The sequence below is a fragment of the Triturus cristatus genome, chromosome 5_1 (genome assembly GCF_964204655.1).
Source record: "Triturus cristatus chromosome 5_1, aTriCri1.1, whole genome shotgun sequence".
In the NCBI taxonomy this organism is placed as follows: domain Eukaryota; kingdom Metazoa; phylum Chordata; class Amphibia; order Caudata; family Salamandridae; genus Triturus; species Triturus cristatus.
The window spans coordinates 146,701,824-146,723,148 of record NC_140587.1 but is presented as its reverse complement, the minus strand read 5'-3'; the positions used below and the strand labels follow the sequence as shown (position 1 = coordinate 146,723,148).

General features: G+C 51.1%; 1 protein-coding gene across 1 annotated transcript in view; it reads right to left on the bottom strand.

Annotated features, from left to right (window-relative positions):
- The window catches only part of LRRC24 (leucine rich repeat containing 24), a 165,563-nt gene extending 144,747 nt beyond the window's left edge, over nt 1-20,816 (bottom strand). The window contains exon 1 of the mRNA XM_085604666.1: nt 20,681-20,816. The gene's annotated coding sequence lies outside the window, so the exon portion shown is untranslated. The remainder of the gene's footprint in view (nt 1-20,680) is intronic.
- Nucleotides 20,817-21,325: the final 509 nt, after the last annotated feature.

Genomic DNA, 21,325 nt, shown 5'->3' with positions numbered 1-21,325 from the left:
GCTAGTGAGCAGGGTGGAAGGTTCTGGGTCAATGGAATAAAATGAAGAGGATTAGCTTTGGTTAGATTGTGCTTTGTGCCTGCATGGGAGCCAAACAGTGGCCGGATAGGGGATAGGGCGAAATTCCTGACAGAGTTGCTTTAGAAAGGTTTAATGTACAATAATACATTTGTGTCCTTCCCTGATCTCTCTAGGACCAGTGATGGTGGATGATGCTTCGGCAGGAAGATCTGTAGATCATCGATGAGTATTCGGTTAGAGACCTGTGGCTCACATAGCGCTGTGGCAAGAGAATAAAGCGATGAATTTATGGAATATTAGGCCGCTGCCTAGCAGGAGGTGGCCACGGAAGACATGTATGATGTGTCTGATGCCTTATGAGGGGACAGGCACAGAAGCTCTGACAATCAATGTAGAGCATCAGGGTGGGTTTGAAAAGAAACAGGGTCATGTTGCTTCCATTTTTCACTCAAGTTGCAATGCTTTTCTTTACTAGACACTATGACAACAGAGGAATGGTCCCTTCTACCTGTGTGCGGTTTTATTCTAAACCTATAGAATCTATAGTATAGATTATGTGGGTGCTCGGATTACACATGTGCCTTAAACAGGAAAATACTCCAGGCCTCCAGTTTCCCGCTCCATGGTGATTTTTAGGTCTCGCCTAGCTATTGCGTTTACGCAATCGCTATGCGAGACTCTAGTAAGAGGGGCATTTCAAAGTGCTCCCAAAAGTGGGTTGCATGGCGAGCACGCACACAATCACGTGCATCGTGCCGCCATGCAATCCGTTTGGGGAAGCGCTTCAGCCCACTGGCGCCCTCGGCATCATACTTCAAAGGGTCCACTCCCCCGCCTGGAGTGTGCTCCCCCGCCCCCACCAAGCACGCGTGCCACGCTCCGCCGCGTCTCGCCGTGACAAATTAGCTTTCACTTTCGCGTGGCGGGCGCTCGCTCGTGTCCGGAGCACTTTAGAAGCCGGGCTGGTCTTGTTTTCTTCGTAATACGCATTTTTTCTCTACCTGGCTCCCCTCCTTTTCCTAGGCCTCTGTCTCTTACGACCCTTCCCTTATGTCTGTATTTGCCGCTCTCTCTCTCTTCGCTTATGTCTGTATTTACTGCTCTCTCTCTCTCTTCGCTTATGTCTGAATTTACTACTCTTTGTCTCTCCCGCTCTCCCCATTCTATCCTGCTCTCTCTCACGAGCCTTCCATCATTTCCTATCTCTAACCTGTGGTCCCCGTCTACCTTTCGCCCTCTCCCCTCTAAGTGCCCGCTCCCTTTCTCGCGTCGCCACCTCTTCCATCATTGTACCTCGCTGTCCCTGTCTAACCTGCAGTCCCTGTCTACCTCGCGCCCTCTCCCCTCTTTGTGCCCGCTCCGTCGCCACCTCTTCCATCATTGTACCTCGCTGTCCCTGTCTTTTTCGCGCCCCCTCCCTTCCAGGTCTCTGTGTCGTTGCGTCTCCTTCCCTGTCAGGCCTCTTCTTTCCTCCCGGTGTCTGACATTTTGAGGGTCGCTAATGAGCGCCTCCGCAGTCCGGCTCTCACTGATCCCTCGGAGGCTGCCGGGGGTATGGGATCCTTTCCCTGCAAATAATTAATTTAGCTACGTGTTGCGCAAGAGCCTAAAAGGCTTTCTGCTGCTACCGTGCTGCTCGGCGGCCATTAATATTATATCAGGGCCGGTGCTGTTGCTGTAGTGCAGTTTCATTAAAAATGTGATCTGTAGCTTTAAACATGCAGCTTTCCATGCAGAATTATGCCAAGTAATTCTTGGTCTGCAAACTCGTAATTGCGTACAGAGATTCCCGTCGGTACCGGAAATTCAGAACGCCTGGAACGGCTGCATATAGTTCCTCAATACTTTGTCCATTTCTACCAGTTGTGTTTCATCAGCTTTTAAGAGTAGCGTTCGGGCCACTCTTCCCCCCCCCCCTCTTATCTAGTCTCCTTCTAGGCCACTTTTTCCATTTTGCATGGACATTTGATCCTCGTCTTTTGGCTGCCTCCTTCTCTTCTTAATAATTATACTATAATATAATACTTGGATTTGTATAGCGCCGCTAATAACCCGTGAGGGTCTGTAGGCGCTGTCCGTAGGCAGGGGGAAGTGATTTGCCCAGAATCACAGGATGTTGAGCACACAACGAGACTTAAACTTGGATCTCTCAGCGCCCAAGTCGGCTGCACAGGCCGTTAAGCCACACCCTCCCCCTTCTGAACGTAGCATTTGGACCACTTCTTTGTCATTGACTCGACTCTGAAACACGTCCAGGGCCGGACTGGTAATTTAAAACAGCCCTGTCAAAAAGTATAAACTTAGACCCCATGTGCACCAAGTGAGTAACCCCCAGCACATTGCTCAGTAGGATTATTTTGGAAAAGTGAAACCAAAATGAGCATGTTAACTGCTCAATTTTTCAATTATATTTGCCACTTTTACTGACTGCTCCGAAAGGGATTCAAATAAAGATTCCAGTACATTAGTGTTTACCACAGTACCGCGAAGCGCTATTTCTACACAGCTTCTAATCATGCATGCCATGTGCCTGGTGAGAAAAAGGACCTATTTGTTGTTACTGTTATGAGAGGTTTTCTTTTAATGCTTCCATTCAAAAGTCTTTGAAGCTCATCTAACAAGCATTGAAAATGCAACAGGTCTCGCATTTACGCGAGGAAGCTGTTGGCATTGTAAATGACAATGCGTTTTATTTTATATTTTAAAAACCAAAACATAAATAAAAGGCATTGTCATATACAATGCCAATAGCTCAAACTCCCGTAAATGCGAGACCTATTGCATTGCAAATGCTTGTTCTAGCAGTGCGACCATAAAAACCAAGAACTGAAGAGACAGAGGCGTTTATCATCACACCCTTCCTCCATCCCAGGAAGTCATAGGTTTCATGTTTAATTGTTATCCATTTGCTCTTTGTGGAAGGTTAGTCTTCCCGAGCGGTTTTGAGACTGGGCGGATTGGTTCATAGATTCGGTGTTTTGCCTCAGATACGTCTTCCTCCAGAGCACCTGGGGACGCTCGGGTGCCTCGCTTTGGGGAGATGGATGCGGCTTGAAAGCGCCGGCAGTGGCAGGGCAGATGAATAGGACTTCTGCGAGGTTTCTCATTTCATAATGAGCTCTTTTGCTCTGTGTTACTGCAGCTTAAGGAGCTGTAATAACGTCGTAAATATCCAGGTCTTTAATATTGATTTTTCGGTCACGAGGCTAGAAAAATCCCCATACCTTATGGAACCGACTGCATTGAGCAAGGATCGTATATTCCATTCGTGTCTAGGTACTTTAGCGAATAATGTGCCAACGTTTTGCCTCGCGTCCCCTTCGAAGCGCTAGGAAAGAGGCGCAGCACGAAGCAGTAGAAGAAATAAAACAGTCGCTTAACAGCGTGTTCGTGCAGCGGGTGCAAGCATGGCGGTGATGGGGCCCTGGGCAGGGAGGGGGGGTGGTCTCTCAAAACAGTTGAGGTGAGGCAATGGTGTAACAGAGGCCCCTGAGCTTCTGGGGGGGGGGGGGGGGGTAACAGTACCCTGCCCTGAGACCTCCTGAGTGAGTAGTGGGGGGACTCAAGTTTTGTTACTCCAGTGTAGGGGAGAGGGGGGACCCTTGGGCTCCTGCTGGACCAATACCCAAAGAAAGCTGGGCAGACACTGCCACGAGTCTGCATAATCCAAATGAAACCGTTCAAAATCGGTTCCCTCTCTACATTAACTGAACCCAAAACACGTTTTCAAACCCTCTTTATTGGCTGGAAATACGATGCAAATGCCTGGGTTTGATAAAATCAGTAACCAACATCAAGGTATGGTTCCCGCCCACCTCCAGGCACTTACAGACACAGTTGCCAGTCCTGGACTTTGTGTGATATCCTAGTGCATTCTGGGTGGTGTGGTCTTGTTTTGCTTCCATTGAACTAATTAGATGAAAACACCCGAACGGTCATCTGTATGTCTGGCATATTGTGAGAGCCAAGTTGGGTGTGGCCACCATTTCTAGTCCCGAGCTGTTAACTCAAAGTATTGTTGTCAGGTGTAGTCACCCAAAAACCCAAGACTGGAAGCATAGCTGCTAAGTTTCCCACGCTGATGCGTAACTAGTTAGTTTAGTTCTGTTTTTTTTTTCTTAAAATTCTGGGACATGTAGTCCTGTTTTTATACTGGGTTACATAACACTACAAGTCACAGAATTCCTTAAAATTAAAAAAAGTTATTAAAAAGCAAAAACAACAAGACTGGCCTAACTAGTCGTGCATGGACCTGGGACCTTGGCTAGCAGCACTGATGTCATGGAGAGAGGTGGCCACCCTATGCTCATGGCTTGAATTTGTAGAGGGCATTCAACCAAAAAATCATCCAAGTGCTCCCGGGGGAGAGAACTGTGAGGGAGGTGGCAGCTCTGAACAACAGGATCCGCACCAAACTCCCCCCAAAAGGAGGGATTCATCCGCGAAAAAACAAGTTTTAACTTTCTTGCGGAACATCAGGTGCGAACTAAGGCTCCGGAGATGGTCTGGAAAGGAATTCCAAACCCTAGCAGTTGCCACAGTGAAGGCGTATTCCCTCTACCTACTGTCTTACACAGAGGTACTGCCACCTTGCTTTGTTCTGCAGACCGCAGTGGTCTTTTAGGACATACCAATTCAGGGCTGTCCTGAGAACTCAACCCCTGAGAGTGGAGGATTTGTGTGTCAAGCAGAGTGCTTTAAAGGAAACTCTTTTCCTGACTGGTAGCCAATGAAGAGATCTCAATCCTTCCCTGACTGAGGAGAGTCACAAGAAGCCACGTCTCACTCGTAGCCAGATGCAAAACACAGATGGCAGGTGCTGCTTTTGTTGTAGGTGCGCTGCTCAAAGGCCACTTCGTTAACGTTCTTAAGAAGTATTATTCAACACAAGGAACTTTCAGAGATCGAATCCTTTTCCATCAAAGAAGATTGTACAAGACCGGGCTTTGTCTATGGAAAAGAAAATCAATTATCTGGCACAAAAATCTTGCATTAGGTTGACACAACAATCTTTGGCTAATCCAGATATTTCTCTATCGCTAGCTGTATTATCTGTGTGATGCACTACTCAACATGAAAAATATAGGTTAAGTTGTAACCCACCAATGGAGGACTCCCTGTCTAGCTGCAAAAAAATGAAGAACAGTGGAGAATTTTTGCACTTGAGTTCTCGCGATGAAGTGCACTGTTGCTTATGTTAGAATTGGTTGTCCATGGTTTTTAAACTTCCATCATACATTTTTAAAACCTTTGGTTTTAAAATATAGGATTTATGAGTGGTAAGAAGCGGCTGGTCTTTTGCCCAATATTTATTTTTAGGTCGAGCCTGGGCAGCTTATGCGCTGCTCTGCAGCATGCTGTACTGGAGTATGCACTTGAAGCACCACCCACTCTCAGCCCATATTTGTCATTGGCTTGTGTCATTGCCCTTCATAAATGCTGGCTTCTGATTCATACATATGCTTGTAAGTCCCTCCTTAGTACCGCCTTGTCTTCATTTGTAACCCACCATGAGGACTGACCCTTTTCCTTTAGTTGGTACATGGTCTGTTTTATAAGTTGGTGAGCACTATTTTTCTTTAATGCTCTTCCCCTATTCCACCCACAACATCGCAGCACCCGCCCGCTTTTATTTTAATAGTAATTTTTATTCATATTACAGCGTGGTTCACTTTAGCGGCCGCACTTATTTAATTATCAGCGCATGCCTCTTTCACTTTAGTGGCCGCGCTACAGAACCATTTGAGTTTACTTATTTTTTTAAACTTTGTGTGTAAGCGCCATACACGCTTTCACTTTAATGTTGGCCGCGCCTCTTTGGTTAGACGCTTCTCACGGTAACCTGAATATGCGAGCAGCATCTAAAACAAGCATTGTCATAGCCAATAGGTCTCGCCTTTGGGACCTTATAAATGTTTAGCCGTGCAACAGTTGATATTGATGCACCAAGGATATTGTGCTGCATTACTTATAAGGTCCCGAAAGCGAGACCTATTGGCTATGCCAATGGTTGTTTACTAGTTCTCTGCGCATATTAGTACAGAGCTACCACAGCCGGTGGATCTAGTGTGAGACCGAATGCAGTCCCTTTCAGTTGTCCTAGATCCAGTGCGTGAGTGAACGCAGTTTCATGTCAGCAAGAGGTGCCGTGGACCTAATGGTACGAACCAGGTTTAACCCCACACCAACAATAAAAAAAAGTGGTAGGACAGGACAATTCGGAGTCAAAAAAACATGATGTTCCTGAACCTTGGCCAATCAAGTCTCCTGACGTTGTTGTGGATAGAACACGTGAGTTTGCATCCTACATGTTCAGCTGATGAGAGGCCACAAAATGGACGACATGCCCTGCAGGAACATTAAATTAGTTTTCATGTTTTGAAAACCAGCCGCTAACCAGCGTAGATTTTATTAAGAGTTTTCACGATTTCTGTTAATACGCGGGCCAGCGATGCCGACATTTGTAACAATTTCACCAATATTCGGCAAATATATATTCCACATGGAATATGCATCTCCTGTAAGGTACTAGACCTGTACAAGGACTCCCAGGGACGAGTTGAAATTGAATTCTAAATTAACGTAAAGCTTGAGCAATTTATTTTTGATAAAATATAGGTATGCTTGTCCACGAGCACTGCAGGTTAGCCAGGAGCACTTTGCATGCTGGGCCTTGTAGTTTCTATTTATACACAGTAACCAGGAACTGTAGGCGAGAGTGCTTGCTGTGCGCAACAGGTATCTTGAAACGCCCGTCTGGATACAATAGTAGCACTCCGGGAAACAAGAGGAGAAGCGGTACTTTTCTGGTGTTACTACATCAAAAACACATGTCTCGTGATTTTATTATCTTACTGGACCATGAAAACACCTGTTGAATATGAGTACCGTGAAAACAGTACAGGTAGTCTGCGGAACATACTTTAACAATACATCATTAGCAGGTTATGTTTCTCTTGCGATTAAAAGTCTTTTATTCTATGCAGGACTGGCTTTTTTTTGTTTTTAGATGGTCGACTGACAATAGTGAAATATTTACTAAGACGTATCAAAAAACAAGCATCTTTGGGACATTTCCCAGGGTTCAGTGTGCCTGTCCACAGAAAAGCGCCTGTGTCGTTGTCCCTTTGGTCTCGGGCACCTCAGAGGCAGCCGTCACACAACAAAAAAGCATACTAGACATTTTTGGGCGGGCTGATCTCTCACCTTATCCTTGGTTTTCAAGTACGTCTGGGCAGCCTGCTACGTGAAGTCCCCCACCGTGAGCTGGCCATCCTTGCAGGGCACCACGATCAGCGCCCTCCCGAAGGCGACTGTCACCTTCATGGCTCCGTCAGGAGGAGAGCAGCCAGGGGACCATCAGGGAAGTCTCAGAGGGTCTATAGTAGTGACTGGAGAGAGGGCTGGAGGGGACAGTGGAGAGAAAGTGCACCGGGATGAAGAGGCTGAATACTGTGCGGGGGAGGGGTGGACGCTACAGGTGAGAATGAGCAGGGGCATAGAGTGCTCAATTTCCAGTGTAGTGCAGTGCAGTGGAAAGCGGCACAGTGCAGTAAAAGTGCAGCCAGGGGCAAAGGGCTAAGTGATAGGGGAAGCACACACAGGACAGCTTCCTCTGAAGTGTATGGGGCGCTGGACAGTGAGGGAGGGGCTGAGTGCTGTGGGAGGCATGCACAGCGCAGCTTCCTGTAAAGTGAATGGGACACTGCTCAGAAAGGGCGGGGCTATATGGCTCTGTTTGGTGTGCGGCGAAAGTGAAAGCAGCGCGAATTAACACTAGACGCGGCGGGGAAGGGCGGAGGAGCATTCAGAGTGCAAGCGAAAGGAAAGACAGATGGCGCCTGATTGGGCGCTGAAAGCTGGCGGTTGCGCGCAAGCACGCTCGCGTGAACGCAAGCGCTAGGCCAGCCAAAGCGTGGGGTAGCACTTTGAAAACCCACCTACTAAATGTCTCGCAGTGCGGCGCATGCGCTGTCTTAGGCGAGACCTAAAAAGTGCGCGGCCACCATTATAGTGGTCTTGCATGTGCGAGAGATGAGTTCTTGGCATTAAAAACAACAATGCCCTTTATATATGTTTTCCTTTTAAAAACACATTAATAAAAGGCATTGTCATTTTCAATGCCAATAGCTTAAACGCTCACAAATGCAAGACCTATTGCATTGAAAAAGCTTGTTGTATGTTGCTGTTGGTCTGGGATGATTTTTAAGAGCTTTGAGGAACTCTGATAATCAGGACTATGAATTGAATCTATTGTGATAATGATTTTTGTGAAACTATGAACATATGTGCAGGTTTTTTGGACAATAGTATTAATAAACAGGTTTTATTAATAATAATACAATACAAAACTAATAAGGCGCTTTGGGCAATAGAAGAGAAAAGATGGCTAGAGCAGGCTGAGGGGAGAACTTGATACACCATGCTATGTACCCAGCAGGGCATAAAGCTGAAGGAGAGAACAGCAGATTGGCAGAGAATGGGTGGGAAAGAGGCAAGGTGGGCACAGGAGTATATCAATGTCTTCATCATGATGTGCCAGGAGCAGCATCCAGGTGGGCAAGGAAGACTGGAGTCCAGCACTTGCAGCCCCAACCCCCCCCACACACACACCCACAGATACGCTACAAGATAGCTCAGAGTGACGTGCTTCACGTCACGGTCATTCATAAATTCCTTGATAGCTCTGCATTCTGGTGCTTGTAGTCTGGCGTTTTCAAGATACTGCAAACATCAGAATGTACGGCAGCAGCAGGCACGAAGGAAGCTTCTACAAAGCTCAATGGCTAACTGGTGCCCAGCCCTCAGCCCCCACACCCTCAAGTCAAGCAAGAGCCACTCCTGTGGCCATTGCACCTAGCTGTTTACAGCGCCTTGAAGCGGAGTGCATGCGGTAGGTCAAAGGCTAGTGCTGTGCCCCAATGACCGCCGGTAAACAAGATGCAGTCATTGAAATACAAACAAGCATTTGCAATGCAATAGGTCTCGTATTTGCGAGAGTTTAAGCTACTAGCATTGCAAATGGCAATACCTTTTATTTGTTTTAAAAACCAAAACATAAATAAAAGACATTTTAATTTACAATGCGAATAGCTGAAACTTGCGTAAATGCGAGACCTATTGCATTGCAAATGCTTGTTTTTGTTAGGCACAGGGAGATTAAGTGATTTGCCCAGAATCACAGGATGTTGAGCGTCGTTGCTGAGACTCGAACCCTGTTCCCCAGCTTCGAGTTCGACCGCTCTAGCAGTAAGGCTACATCGTCTTCCCTCTTCTTGTTGAAATACTTCATTCTTTTGAATACATAAGTGTGTTTTATTAACAACAATATCACATTTAACAACACATTCAGTTTGAAAACCAGGAAGTGCCTGAGGCTGCGTCAGACAGTGGCAACCTAAATCCAGGAAGCGCGGTGTGGGGTTCGTCTACAATCCAACAGAAAGATAATTAAATGGCGAAGGGCTGCGATCTCTCAATCTCAGCATGCTTGTAGGGCCCTGTGCCCAGGAAGTGCTGCAAACCCTCTTCCTCGAGGCAGGTTGGGGGCCGCTTTAATCTGCAAGTTGTTGAATATTCCAGTCTGGCAAGATAGGGTTTCTGCCCTTGAGGCAACAACACGTTTGGGACCCGGACCTCTTGCACAATGTTTCCCCTTCGCTTGATGGCCTCTGAACAGGGGCCAGTAAGGCACGGTGCAGCCTCGCTATATTTCGCTTGTAGACCTACGTAGTGTCTGTGCGCCATAACAGCCACTTGTTGCATTATCCTCAATGTGCTGCATTATGTAAAATGATGCTGGTTACGTAATCTGTAAAGAAACGATGTGACTGCAATGACTGCTATTGTTTGAATAATGGTTTAATAACTAACTTCAATAAAAATATGTTTTTAAAAAAAATGTTTGTATAATACATGCTGTGCAATGTAACACAGGCCCCTGTGGTGCGGGGGCACCCAACACTTTGAGGGCCCCATTTAGGCCACGGCCCCTGAATATCTGTGAGGTATGGGAGACCAAGAGTCCCCTTCACCTTCTGCTTGCATTATGCCCCTCAGTACATGGATATGAGAGAGAGATGCAGCTATAGGTGAAACACCATGGTGGTCCTAATTCAGTACCTGATGCATAGAAGTGGTCACTCTGCAGAGAGCGGCTCCACACAGGGTTTGGTCGCTGTTAGTTCCATTTGAGCTGGACCTTGGACCTCGGTTGAATAACTGGGGGTGAGCGGGGAGCAGCGTCAAGTAGAGGAAGCTTGCACATCCAGTCCAGCAGCGTTTGTATGTACCTCAGCATTCTTCCCAGAGCCATTGCTTGGGCTCCAAACTGTCTTTTTAACACTTATTCAGCGGATGCATTTTTCTAATAAAAGTGCGTGTTTTCATTTTATTTTTGCACATTGTAAAGGCATCCATCACTTGCACTCTGCTAGCTTCATGATGGCGTACACACAATTCCACTTGGAGTGGCTGGGTGACGGTCGGTCATGAAGGTGGTGTGGTAACGGAGCCACCCGGCCCGTTCCAGCACGCTACACACGCACCCACGCACCCGGAGGGCGGGCACGCCCTACGGTATAAATAAAAGGGCGCGAGACCGCTCGAGGTCTTCGGCCCACTCCAGTAACCCCTGCTGTTGTGTCCCGTTTGTGTCCTGCCCCCCCATAGGCCTCACCACCCCTTGGTCTGCCGCTACAAACACCACATTGGCGACGAGGGCGGAGCCTACCCGCGCCTCGCCTCTCCGACGCTCATCGCACTTGCCTGGGGGTGCCCGGCGCTCTCCGCAGAGGCGGAACAGGGAGGACCTCGCCGCGCGCGCGTCCTCGCGCTGGAAGACTCGAAGCCGGTCCTTGGCAGGTGAGCTCCGTCGGAGGGGGAAATCGACCCTCGTGAGCTGCCTGGGCGTCTGGGGGTTTTGGCTAGCCTGGATTCTGCCGGTGAAGGCCCCGACAGCCGGTTGCTGCAGGGGGCGTCCTCAGCAGTGCCTGAGGGAAATAAACGGACAATAAAGAAGTCAAAAAAAAAAAAAAGAACACAGATCGGTGGGGAAGCAGGTCTCGCCTACGCGTATGAGCAGCACCATCAGCAGGTCTCGCCCACGCGCAGCTCCAGCAGGTCTCGCCTACGGGCAACACTATCAGCAGCACAGGTCTCGCCCACGCGCAGCACCAGCAGAGGGAAAGTAGGTCTCGCCTGGATACCAGCCGAGCAGCCACGGTCGGAGAACGTGCACAGTGAGAGGTGCCGAACATGTCGGGCCCTGCCGCCAGCGGAAGTGGCACGGCGCAACCGCCTCAGCAGGCAGCCGCGCTGCCCGCGGCCGCCGCGCAGCCCGCGGCCGCCGCGCCTGGACACGGGGCGGTGGCCCCGCTGCCGCCATTCAGCGAACTGTCAGACCCCTCCACGGCGGCGGTGCGGTGGCGCTCATGGATCGGACGGCTGGAGCACTACTTTGTCGGAGTGCGGGAGACGGACAACACGGTCAAGAGATCTCTCCTCATGTGCTACGGGGGCGAAGAACTGTATGACCTTTTCGAAACTCTACCAGACAGGGGAAACGACGACGACTATGCGGGCGCCATAAGGGCCCTGAACCGCCACTTTGATCCCCAAACGAACCCCGATTTCGAGTGGTTTAAGCTGCGCCAGGCGCGACAGGAAGAAAATGAAAGCATTGACGTCTTCTATGCACGCCTGCGGAAACTCTCCCTGTCCTGTGAGCTGCCAGACCAAAGGGCGGAGATCCGGGCTCAGCTCATTCAAGGGTGCAGATCGGTCCCGCTGCGGCGTCTCATCCTGCGGGAGCCAGGCATCTCCCTCGACAACATCCTGGTCCTAGGCCGGTCTCACGAGCTGTCCAATGCTCGAGCGGATGCAATGGAGGCGGCCCTCAACCGGCCTGCGGCTGCCCAGAAGCCGCCAGCGATCAAGGAAGAGAGAGTGGACGTGCTGCAGAAGCGACCGACCAATCAGCGAGGAGCCGCAAGGGCTCCGCAGGGCAGCACATGTGGCAACTGCGGCCTAGGTCACCCACCTGGCGGCCGGTGCGTCGCCATGGGACAAACATGTCTGAAGTGCGGCCGAGCGAACCACTTTGCGAAGGTCTGCAGGAGCAGCCGCAGGGGGCGCGGAGGCGCTTCCGGCCCACGTGGGGCTCCGGCGCGCGTACACCAACTGACGGTGGAAGAATCCGCCGCCCTGCGCGAAAACTCCACGCCACAGTTCGAGGGAGATGGGGAAGAAGAAGAGGAAGTGTTCTTCGTGTCGTTTGTAGGCCGGGAAGGCACGAAGAGAAGACCGCCGCCCATGTGTGACATCCTGGTGGCTGGGTCCCCGGTGAGTGCTCTCATCGACACGGGGGCGTCGGTGAACGTCATGGACAGCTGCCAGTATGAGAGGTTGTCGCCACGGCCACCCCTGAGACCCTCCAAAGCCCTCATCTACACGTACGACAGTGACCGGCCACTGTCCCTGCGAGGGGTGATTGACGTTGAAGTCGTCAGCGAAGGCCGGAAGTTGGCCACGACCTTCCACGTGGCGGAAGGTAAGAGGGGCACCCTGCTGAGCTGCCACACCGCCGAAGATCTAGCGCTGGTATTCTTTGCAAATCAGGTGCACGAGCTGCATGCAAGGGAGATACTGAAGGACTTTCCGATGCTGTTTCAAGGTCTAGGATGCCTACGCGGAAAGCAGTTCAGACTACACGTGGACCCGTCGGTCCGGCCCATGGCGCTGCGTCACCGGAGAATACCATTCCTCCTGCGACCACAGGTAGAAGAGGAGTTGCAAAAATTGGAAGACTTGGGGGTGATTGAGAAGGTATCGGGTCCGACCCCGTGGGTGTCCCCCCTGGTCGTGGCGCCCAAACCCAAGCAGCCCGGCGCCATCCGACTGTGCGTAGACATGCGCCTCCCAAACAAGGCAGTCAAGCGCGAAAGACACCTCACGCCCACCATGGACGACATTGTGGCCGACCTCAACGGCGCGCAGTGGTTCACGAAATTGGACCTCAACGCGGGGTACCACCAGCTTGAACTCCACCCCGACAGCCGCAACATAACCACCTTCTCCACCCACGTTGGCCTGCGGAGGTATAAGCGGCTGAGCTTCGGGATCTCGTCAGCGGCTGAAGTTTTCCAAAACGCCATACGGGAGACTCTCTCGGGTCTCCAGGGAGTCATCAACCTAAGTGACAACATTCTGGTGTTCTCGCGAACTCTGGAAGAACACCATCGGCATCTGCGTGACACGCTACAGCGACTAGCGGATAGTGGACTCACCCTGCACGAGGCCAAATGCTCCTTCTACCAGGAGTCGGTCGAATTCTTCGGTTACATCTTCTCGAGGGACGGCCTGAGAGTGGATCCGAAGAAAGCGGTAGCGATCCGCGCTGCTCCGAGGCCCACATCGGCCACCGAGGTCAGGAGCTTCCTGGGGATGGCAACCTACTGCGGGCGGTTCATCCCCAATCTGGCGTCCCTGTCGGAGCCGCTCCGGCTTCTCACGAAGAGTGGTCACCCGTGGGCCTGGACGGCCAAGGAAGATATGGCGTTCCAAGCGGTCAAGGACGCGCTGATCGATGACAAGGTGATGGCGTACTTCAGGCCCCACCGGCGGACAGAGGTGGTGGTGGACGCGAGCCCCGTGGGGCTGGGCGCGGTCCTGATGCAGGAGACGGAGGCGAAAGAATGGGTCCCGACCGCGTATGCCAGCAGGGCTCTGACGGCTACGGAGATGAGGTACGCGCAGATCGAGCGGGAGGCGCTGGCCATCAAGTGGGCCTGCCAACATTTCCATCTCTACCTGTATGGGCACGACTTCCGGGTGGTCACCGACCACAAGCCCCTGGTTCCGCTTTTCGCTGGCACGGCGAGGCTAGGGCCCCCGAGGATCGAGAGATGGGCAGTCCAGCTACAAGCGTACCGATTTGAGGTCGTGTTCCGACCCGGGGCCAGCAACCCAGCGGACTTCCTGTCCCGCCACCCGGAGCCGGTGCGCCCTGATCAGGCGGATGAGGCGGAGACGGAGGAGTTCGTCCGACTAGTGTCGCAAGCTGCATGCCCGGTGGCACTCACGTTGGAAGACATCGGCAAAGCCACGGAACTGGACGACTGCCTCGTGAAGGTGAAGCGCACGCTGGCGACCCACCACTGGCGGAACTTCCTGGATGGAGTGCAGGCCCTCACCGAAGAGGAGAAAGTGTATCGACAGCAGGTGTGGAACGCGCGGAGTGAACTCAGCGAGGGGCCGCACGGCGTGGTCCTGCGAGGAGCAACCCTCGTCATCCCGATGAGTCTCCAAGGAGAGGTGGTCAGGTTGGCACACCAAGGGCATCAAGGCATCTCCAAGACCAAGGCAAGGCTGCGGAGCAAGGTGTGGTTCCCGCGGATGGACGCGCTGGTTGAGGAAGCCATCCGCAGCTGTCACTCGTGCAACATCACGGGGGGGGAGCCGACGCCTCACCCAGTGATCACGGAGGAGCCCTGTCTGGAACCCTGGTCCAAGCTGAGTATAGACTTTGGTTCGTTCCCTGATGGGCGACACACCTTAGTGGTGGTGGACTCACACTCCAAGTTCCCGGTGGTGGAAGTAGTGTCATCAACGGCGTTCAGCCAGGTGCGAGCGGCGCTTGATCGCATATTTGCCATGATGGGCCTGCCGGAGGAAGTCCGATCGGACAACGGGCCCCCGTTCCAAGGGCGAGAGTTCCAGGAATACCTTGCGGCTCGGGGAGTCAGACACAGGAAGATTACCCCGCAGTGGCCCCAGGCGAATGGGGAGGTGGAGCGTTTCATGCGCACGATGAACCGGGCGCTGAGAATTGGAGTCGAGCACGGAGAAGATGCGGATCAGTGCCTCTCACAGTTCCTAAGTGCCTACCGGCGGACCCCCCACTGTACCACCAGGTGTGCGCCAGCGCACCTTCTGTTCAAGAAGGCCCCCAGGGACAATATCCCGGCGAGTCATGTATGGCTGCCCACGCCGCTAGACCAAGAGGCGGCGCAAGGGAGAAGGCGGACCTCCAACGAGAAAGCCAGTCTGAAGAGGAGAGCCCGGGGGAGGAGTCTCCAGGTGGGAGACGGGGTCATCCTGAAGGACCGGTACCCGAATTGGAAGTATCGTACCCCGTTTGAACCGGAGGTGTGGGAAGTGACCGGAGTGCGGGGCACCATGGTGTCCGCCAGGAGAGGGACACGGACAGTAACGCGAAATGCGTCTTGGTTCAAACGAATAACATCTGGCGTCCCCGAGACCGACCCGGAGGAGGAAGAGTTGGAAGCCCCGGAGGGGCGCGGCTCACCAGGAACACCGGCGAGCCCATTGCAGAGCGCAACCCCACTGCCCGGGGCGGGCGATCGAGAAAGCGGGCCCTCTGCCGAGACAGCGGTGCCCAGTGTCTGTGGGGCAGGAGGTACAGGCCGAGGAGACGCTCCCAGGAGCCGGCCATATGGACTTCGGCCAAACCCGGCCCCAAGTAAGAGACTGAGAGACTTTGCGTGGTGTGCACAAGAACTGAATGGTTTGGCGATAAATGATCTCTGTATCTGAAAGATTGGAGGGATGTGGTAACGGAGCCACCCGGCCCGTTCCAGCACGCTACACACGCACCCACGCACCCGGAGGGCGGGCACGCCCTACGGTATAAATAAAAGGGCGCGAGACCGCTCGAGGTCTTCGGCCCACTCCAGTAACCCCTGCTGTTGTGTCCCGTTTGTGTCCTGCCCCCCCATAGGCCTCACCACCCCTTGGTCTGCCGCTACAAACACCACAGGTGGGTCGGGAAGAGAATAAAGCCAGTATTTTTTAAGTAAACGTGCCCTAGCAATCACAGCCGACAATATTCCTCTTAATGTTGTGTTTCCCTTCAGACAGATCTGCCTTTGAGGGTAAACTTTTTTAATTTTTGTTTCTGGAGATTCCTAGAGACATTCGACCTGCAGATATGAACTTCGGCCTGCCGATCTGTCTCGCGACTTGAAAGCGCTCGGGGCAGTAGTCCAGCGCTGCGTGCCGATCTGTCTCGCGACTTGAAAGCGCTCGGGGCAGTAGTCCAGCGCTGCGTGCCGATCTGTCTCGCGACTCGAAAGCGCTCGGGGCAGTAGTCAAACGCTGCGTGCCGATCTGTCTCGCGACTTGAAAGCGCTCAGGCAGTAGTCAAACGCTGCGTGCCGATCTGTCTCGCGACTTGAAAGCGCTCGGGGCAGTAGTCCAGCGCTGCGAATACCAAAGCGCCCTTTGCGACTGCGCCAGCAGATGTTTAGCCACGGAAGACACGCGTTGTCTGGTAGGCGGAGGCAAAGAGAATGCCACTGTAAATTACTGGGTATAAACGTCTGCCTCTGGATTTTGCACACTTGCCCCTTTCCATTATCGGCTTAGGAAAGCTGGACTGTCGATGGACTGGTGTGTGACGGGTCTGGTGGCCTCTCCAAAGGCAGGGTGGTGCCTCTAGTTACAGAAAGGTCGCCGCCCCTTGTTTTACGGATCACTGTGGCCAGTTGTGATGATACAACGCTTGCCACCGGGGCACAGCAGCTACACAGAGCTGACTCCTACCATCACAACGATATCGACGACTTATTGAGGTGATTTCAAAATCTCACGGGTCTCACTGTACATAGGCCAAGCAGGTTTCATTATTCAACTGAAATGCACATATGTTTTCGATCTTGAAAGTGTAGAAGCCTAGCCTGCACTGTCCCCATTTGGACCGCTACTTTCAAGCCTGTGCAGACCTCTTTGGCGCACACCTTGTGCTGTGAGCTGTATTTTACCAGATTCCAAAATCCGATTGCACGTTTTCAATGAATTCTGTTTTAGAGAGATTATTTATAACTTGTTATATACATCTAGCGGTTAATACTGCAATTCCATTTCTAAGCACTGTAAATTACCAGTGTTTATCCTCTAATATAATGAAGCTTGATTTTTCGATCTGGAAGCATGAGAAACCGATTTGGTTTTGCTGGGTTTCAAACTCATTACCTCAGCATTGAGCAACTACTTCCCTGCCTTTTTAAATATATTGAAAAGTACCAGCAGCACTGCCTGTACACGTGCATTCTCAGGCGTTGCTTCAATGAGGCGGGTGTTTAATTTTGAAAACTGCGTGAAAAAAAGCTCGAGAAGACCCCTCTCTTTCCCAATCACCCTGAGATTCATGGCTGTGCCCAGCGTGCAGTGGTGTGGCTACTATGGGTGCAACTGGAGCAGTGGCAACGGTGCTCACTGCCCCGATAGGTCCACAGACTCCTGGTAATTCCTGTAGTTTACTGCACCAACAGCAGTAAACGAGGCTATTCTCGTTGTTTACACCAGGGCCCCTGGCATACTTGCTTCAGTTCTGCTAGCCTGACCGCTACACATCTCTTGGGATAGGCCTGGCTTAGAGAAGTCGGGTGCCCATTTTCAGCACGCCCCATCTCGGCTTTCGGACGCAGTAGCGCTTCTAACTATGCACAAAAATTTAAAAGGAAACCTGTTGACTTCCTTGCAAGGGTTAGCGCCTTCTGTGTGATTTGCAAGGAGGTGCGCTTGAACTGGTCTGCGGAGCTCTGTAGTTTTCTTTTAATTATGATGAGCCCAGCTGGGGCAGTAAGAGGCTTCACCTACAATATATGGAGTTGGGTGCCTGAAAGCACCGGTCACTTTCAACATGTGTCAAGCGCGCGGTGGGAGGGTGTGAGCGCGCGGTGGGAGGGTGTGAGGCAGAGAGGGGATGCCATGCGTGCGCACATCGCTTGTCCGTGCGCGCACATGGTGTGTCTCCCTTCGCGCACCAAACCAACAACAATAGTCTCGCCAAGGCGAAGCAACGCATGCGCTGCATTCGCTAGGCGAGACCTAAAAATGGTTCACACTGAGGGGAGGGAGCGGCATGAACCCGCACATCTTAACACAACACCGACATCTCTCACGGCCTGAAGAGAAATGGGCGCCGGCCACGCGCTGCTAATCGCATTATAGCTAGCCATTTAATTTACTAGGTTCACAATTTAATGGCATGCATTTTAGGAATATTTGAGATAAAAGAAAATGCACGCTTTACAGCTGCGTTCAGTTGGTCCAGAAGAGAGTATAAAGGTGGCCTGACAGAGCGATGATTTTTCTGTCTTCTTGCATTAAAGGCTCCCAGGCACATTTGTGTTTGTGGGAGAGCCGACAGCAGATACAGTTCTATGCTACCGTCTAGTTTGAATATAGCACCTATGCGGATATTTTACCCTCTTTAAGTAATTCAATATATTGGCACACTACGGAACTGAAACAAAGGGTGATGATATAATCTGGCCAAGATCACACAATTTGGTAAAGGGTGGAAGCTGGGACTAGAAGTAAGGTATTTATTTATTTAAAATAAAACAGGCTGCTTTACATTCCTTCAAGATTTAGCCTGAAGGCTGCTCTCCATAGCTACCGCTAGGATAGCTTTCAATAAAGGTGGTCTTTAACCTTTCATCAATAAGGGGTTGTTTGGACTGGTGCAAAATGCCCACTATAACTAGTGGACAGCATATACCAGGCCAACTTCTCACATTGGTATGTACATGATTTATGTAGCGTAAATCTAAAGGTTGGCGAGCCACTGAAAGCAGATGCCTGCCTCGAGCCAGATGTTGGCCTCTGGCTCAGCAGATGGTCCTTTTAGGTTCTCAAGCTCAAACCAAGGTGAGGTTTTGTGGCTTCTCCACCTCCCACACTGCAACCTCATGTGCCAAGAATTGAAGACAAAGCGTTAACCATTGATGTAAAAAGAGGGGGGGGGAATAGAGGGAAAAACAAACCAGAAACAGTACAAACATAGTGCAATGACATGCACCTGGAGGGCTTTGAGCCCCAACTTCTCATTGAATGCAAACTCACTTGGGTTCAAGAAACACATTGCCAAAAAATAAAAAAAAATAAACACAAGGAGACATCCAGCTGCCACTCTTCTGAAAAAGCGCAACAACTTCTTCCAGAAAGCAACTTTAGAACTGCTGTTCACACCCATGAACTCTTGCACCCAGAAGGTGGTCAAGCCCTACTCCATGGCTTCACAGACTCCACACTGGCACCACTCATGGGCATCCAACCCACCACAGCATGTCTGTGCACACCCATTCTGATGCAACTCTGGTGCCCCTCGTTAGCCTGCACCATCTTCAAAACCAGCTGCATCACTTACAAGCCACCCCTACCAGCACTCCACTTATTTTGCGGACACGCTGACTTGCTCCCAGCACACCGGCATCCCAGACATGGACTACACGCCGAGTGTAAAACAAAAAAAACAAGGAAGCAGGCCTTTTCCACCTATGCACCCATGACCTAGAACAACATTCCCATATCTATCAGCCCACTCCCCCACAACACTGCTCCAATTTAGAAGAGGTAAAGATGCGCTTTTGTTAGAGAACACTACATCACAATGTGTTAACAGCCCACGAACCAGCTACCTCCGATATTTGTGGACCTTATGCTGGTCTTTGGCCCTGGACGTCTTTTGGCAAGGTTCGTGTTTTAGAAACATCACATACGCACCCATCTAGAGCTTAAATGCACAATGTGAAATTAGAAAACCTGGGATCAAGCCTGGCTTCCACACTTAACCAAATTGTGTGAGCCTAGAACAATGCTTTATTTCACCAAACCACCTTTTTCTCCATAATCACGTATGAGACCACCTTCAGATGCATGATTCCGGATGTGCACTGTACAAAAGCCTCAGGTTTGATTTAACAAACTATAACGGCGCTACAGCTGAAAGAAGAAACGAGGCCACGAATAACTCGCCTTTCCATTCACTGGCAGCACCGTCTTGAGGTAAGAAAGCCTCAATGCTTCTAAGTTCATGTTTAAATATAGATTACTTTGAATTAATACCTCTCAATGCAGGGCTATATTCTGATGCAGTCAGGTAAAATGCTTCTGCATGTTAATAAATACACTTTTTCAAATGTCTTAATGTTGTTTGGTGCATTCATTACATGCCAAATATGTTCACGGCTCGGCTCCTGCATAGGCTCTCACAGCCAACCCAGGTCTCTCATCTGTTCATCTGCTGGCCCGTCCACCTTTGAGTAAACCTAGCTCCAAAGCAACGGATGGCTGGCAAGACAGAAGTACCGAACTCACACCACGCTGTGGTGTCGGCTCTTTCCAGGAGTGGAGGAGGGAAGGGATCTAAGGACCCAACCTGGATACGGGCGCATAGCTGGCGTAACACAAAACGATGGGACATGCAGAATGTGATGAGGGGGCGCCGAGCCTCCCATATCTCACACATATCATAGGCGTTATACTAAATCAGGGCCCCCGAAGGGTCTGTGCCCCCTGCGCCACAGGGGCATGCATTTCACTGCTTTCCGAAGCAGCTGAAGGCTTGTTGTCTTTGAGTAGCAAAGTTGCAAACCTGACCACATTTCCTCTCTAGGTACAGGGACCAATTTAAGCAAATCCCAGAACAAATACCAGCTCGGTCCAGAACAAGGAGGGTCTAACCTCCACTTTTCCCTTTGTTGCATGCAGTCAGTAGCTCATCCAATCTGGTTTGCTTTGCATGATGGGACATGTAGTCCAGCACTTAAAAGGATAACAGCACAACCAAATAAACCAAAAAACTGGACAACTTGCATCCTATAGGTTGTGTTACATCACCGGGCTAACTCACCTGTTGGAAGAGTATTCCGGGCAGAAGATGAAAATCGCCACCAGCGCCAACTCTCATACTGCCCCCGACAACCCTGGGGGCAGGAGGGACCCTGCAACGAGTCAAGAGTATCCTTAGAAGCTCCTTCAGGAAACGTGCAGGGGTCGATGCAACCGTTACCAGGTACCCCTTGGAGTGGTGGAGGCAGATCAGCGGGTCCCTGGCAAGGATGCCCTTGCACCCATAAAAAGGCACTGCCAGGCAGACGGAGGGCCGGTGGGCGCCTACAATGGAAGCAAGTGCTTAGATCAAGAAATTCTGCCCCAAAAGGGCGTAGCAGGCGGACCTTCACAGAGTACCAAGGATCCTGTAGTTTCCAGAAGATGTCATGGGTATGAAGCCTGCTTAGGGCACACAGCCTCAGATGCAGCCTGGCACCGGCTGTGAGAAGAACGTCTCCGTCTCTGCCCCCGGCTTTCCCATTCAGCGCTGCCAGGATCTCATCACTAGATGCATGGGTACCACTGCCAGCTCTCCTCCTTGGCCCCTTCTTCACCAGGGCTCCTAAACCCTCTGAGGGGCAGGCGCCCACTACTCGCATTTTATTCCGATTGGGGACACTGAATGACGTCACGACGCAGCCAACCAATCGTAAGGCTGCCCCGA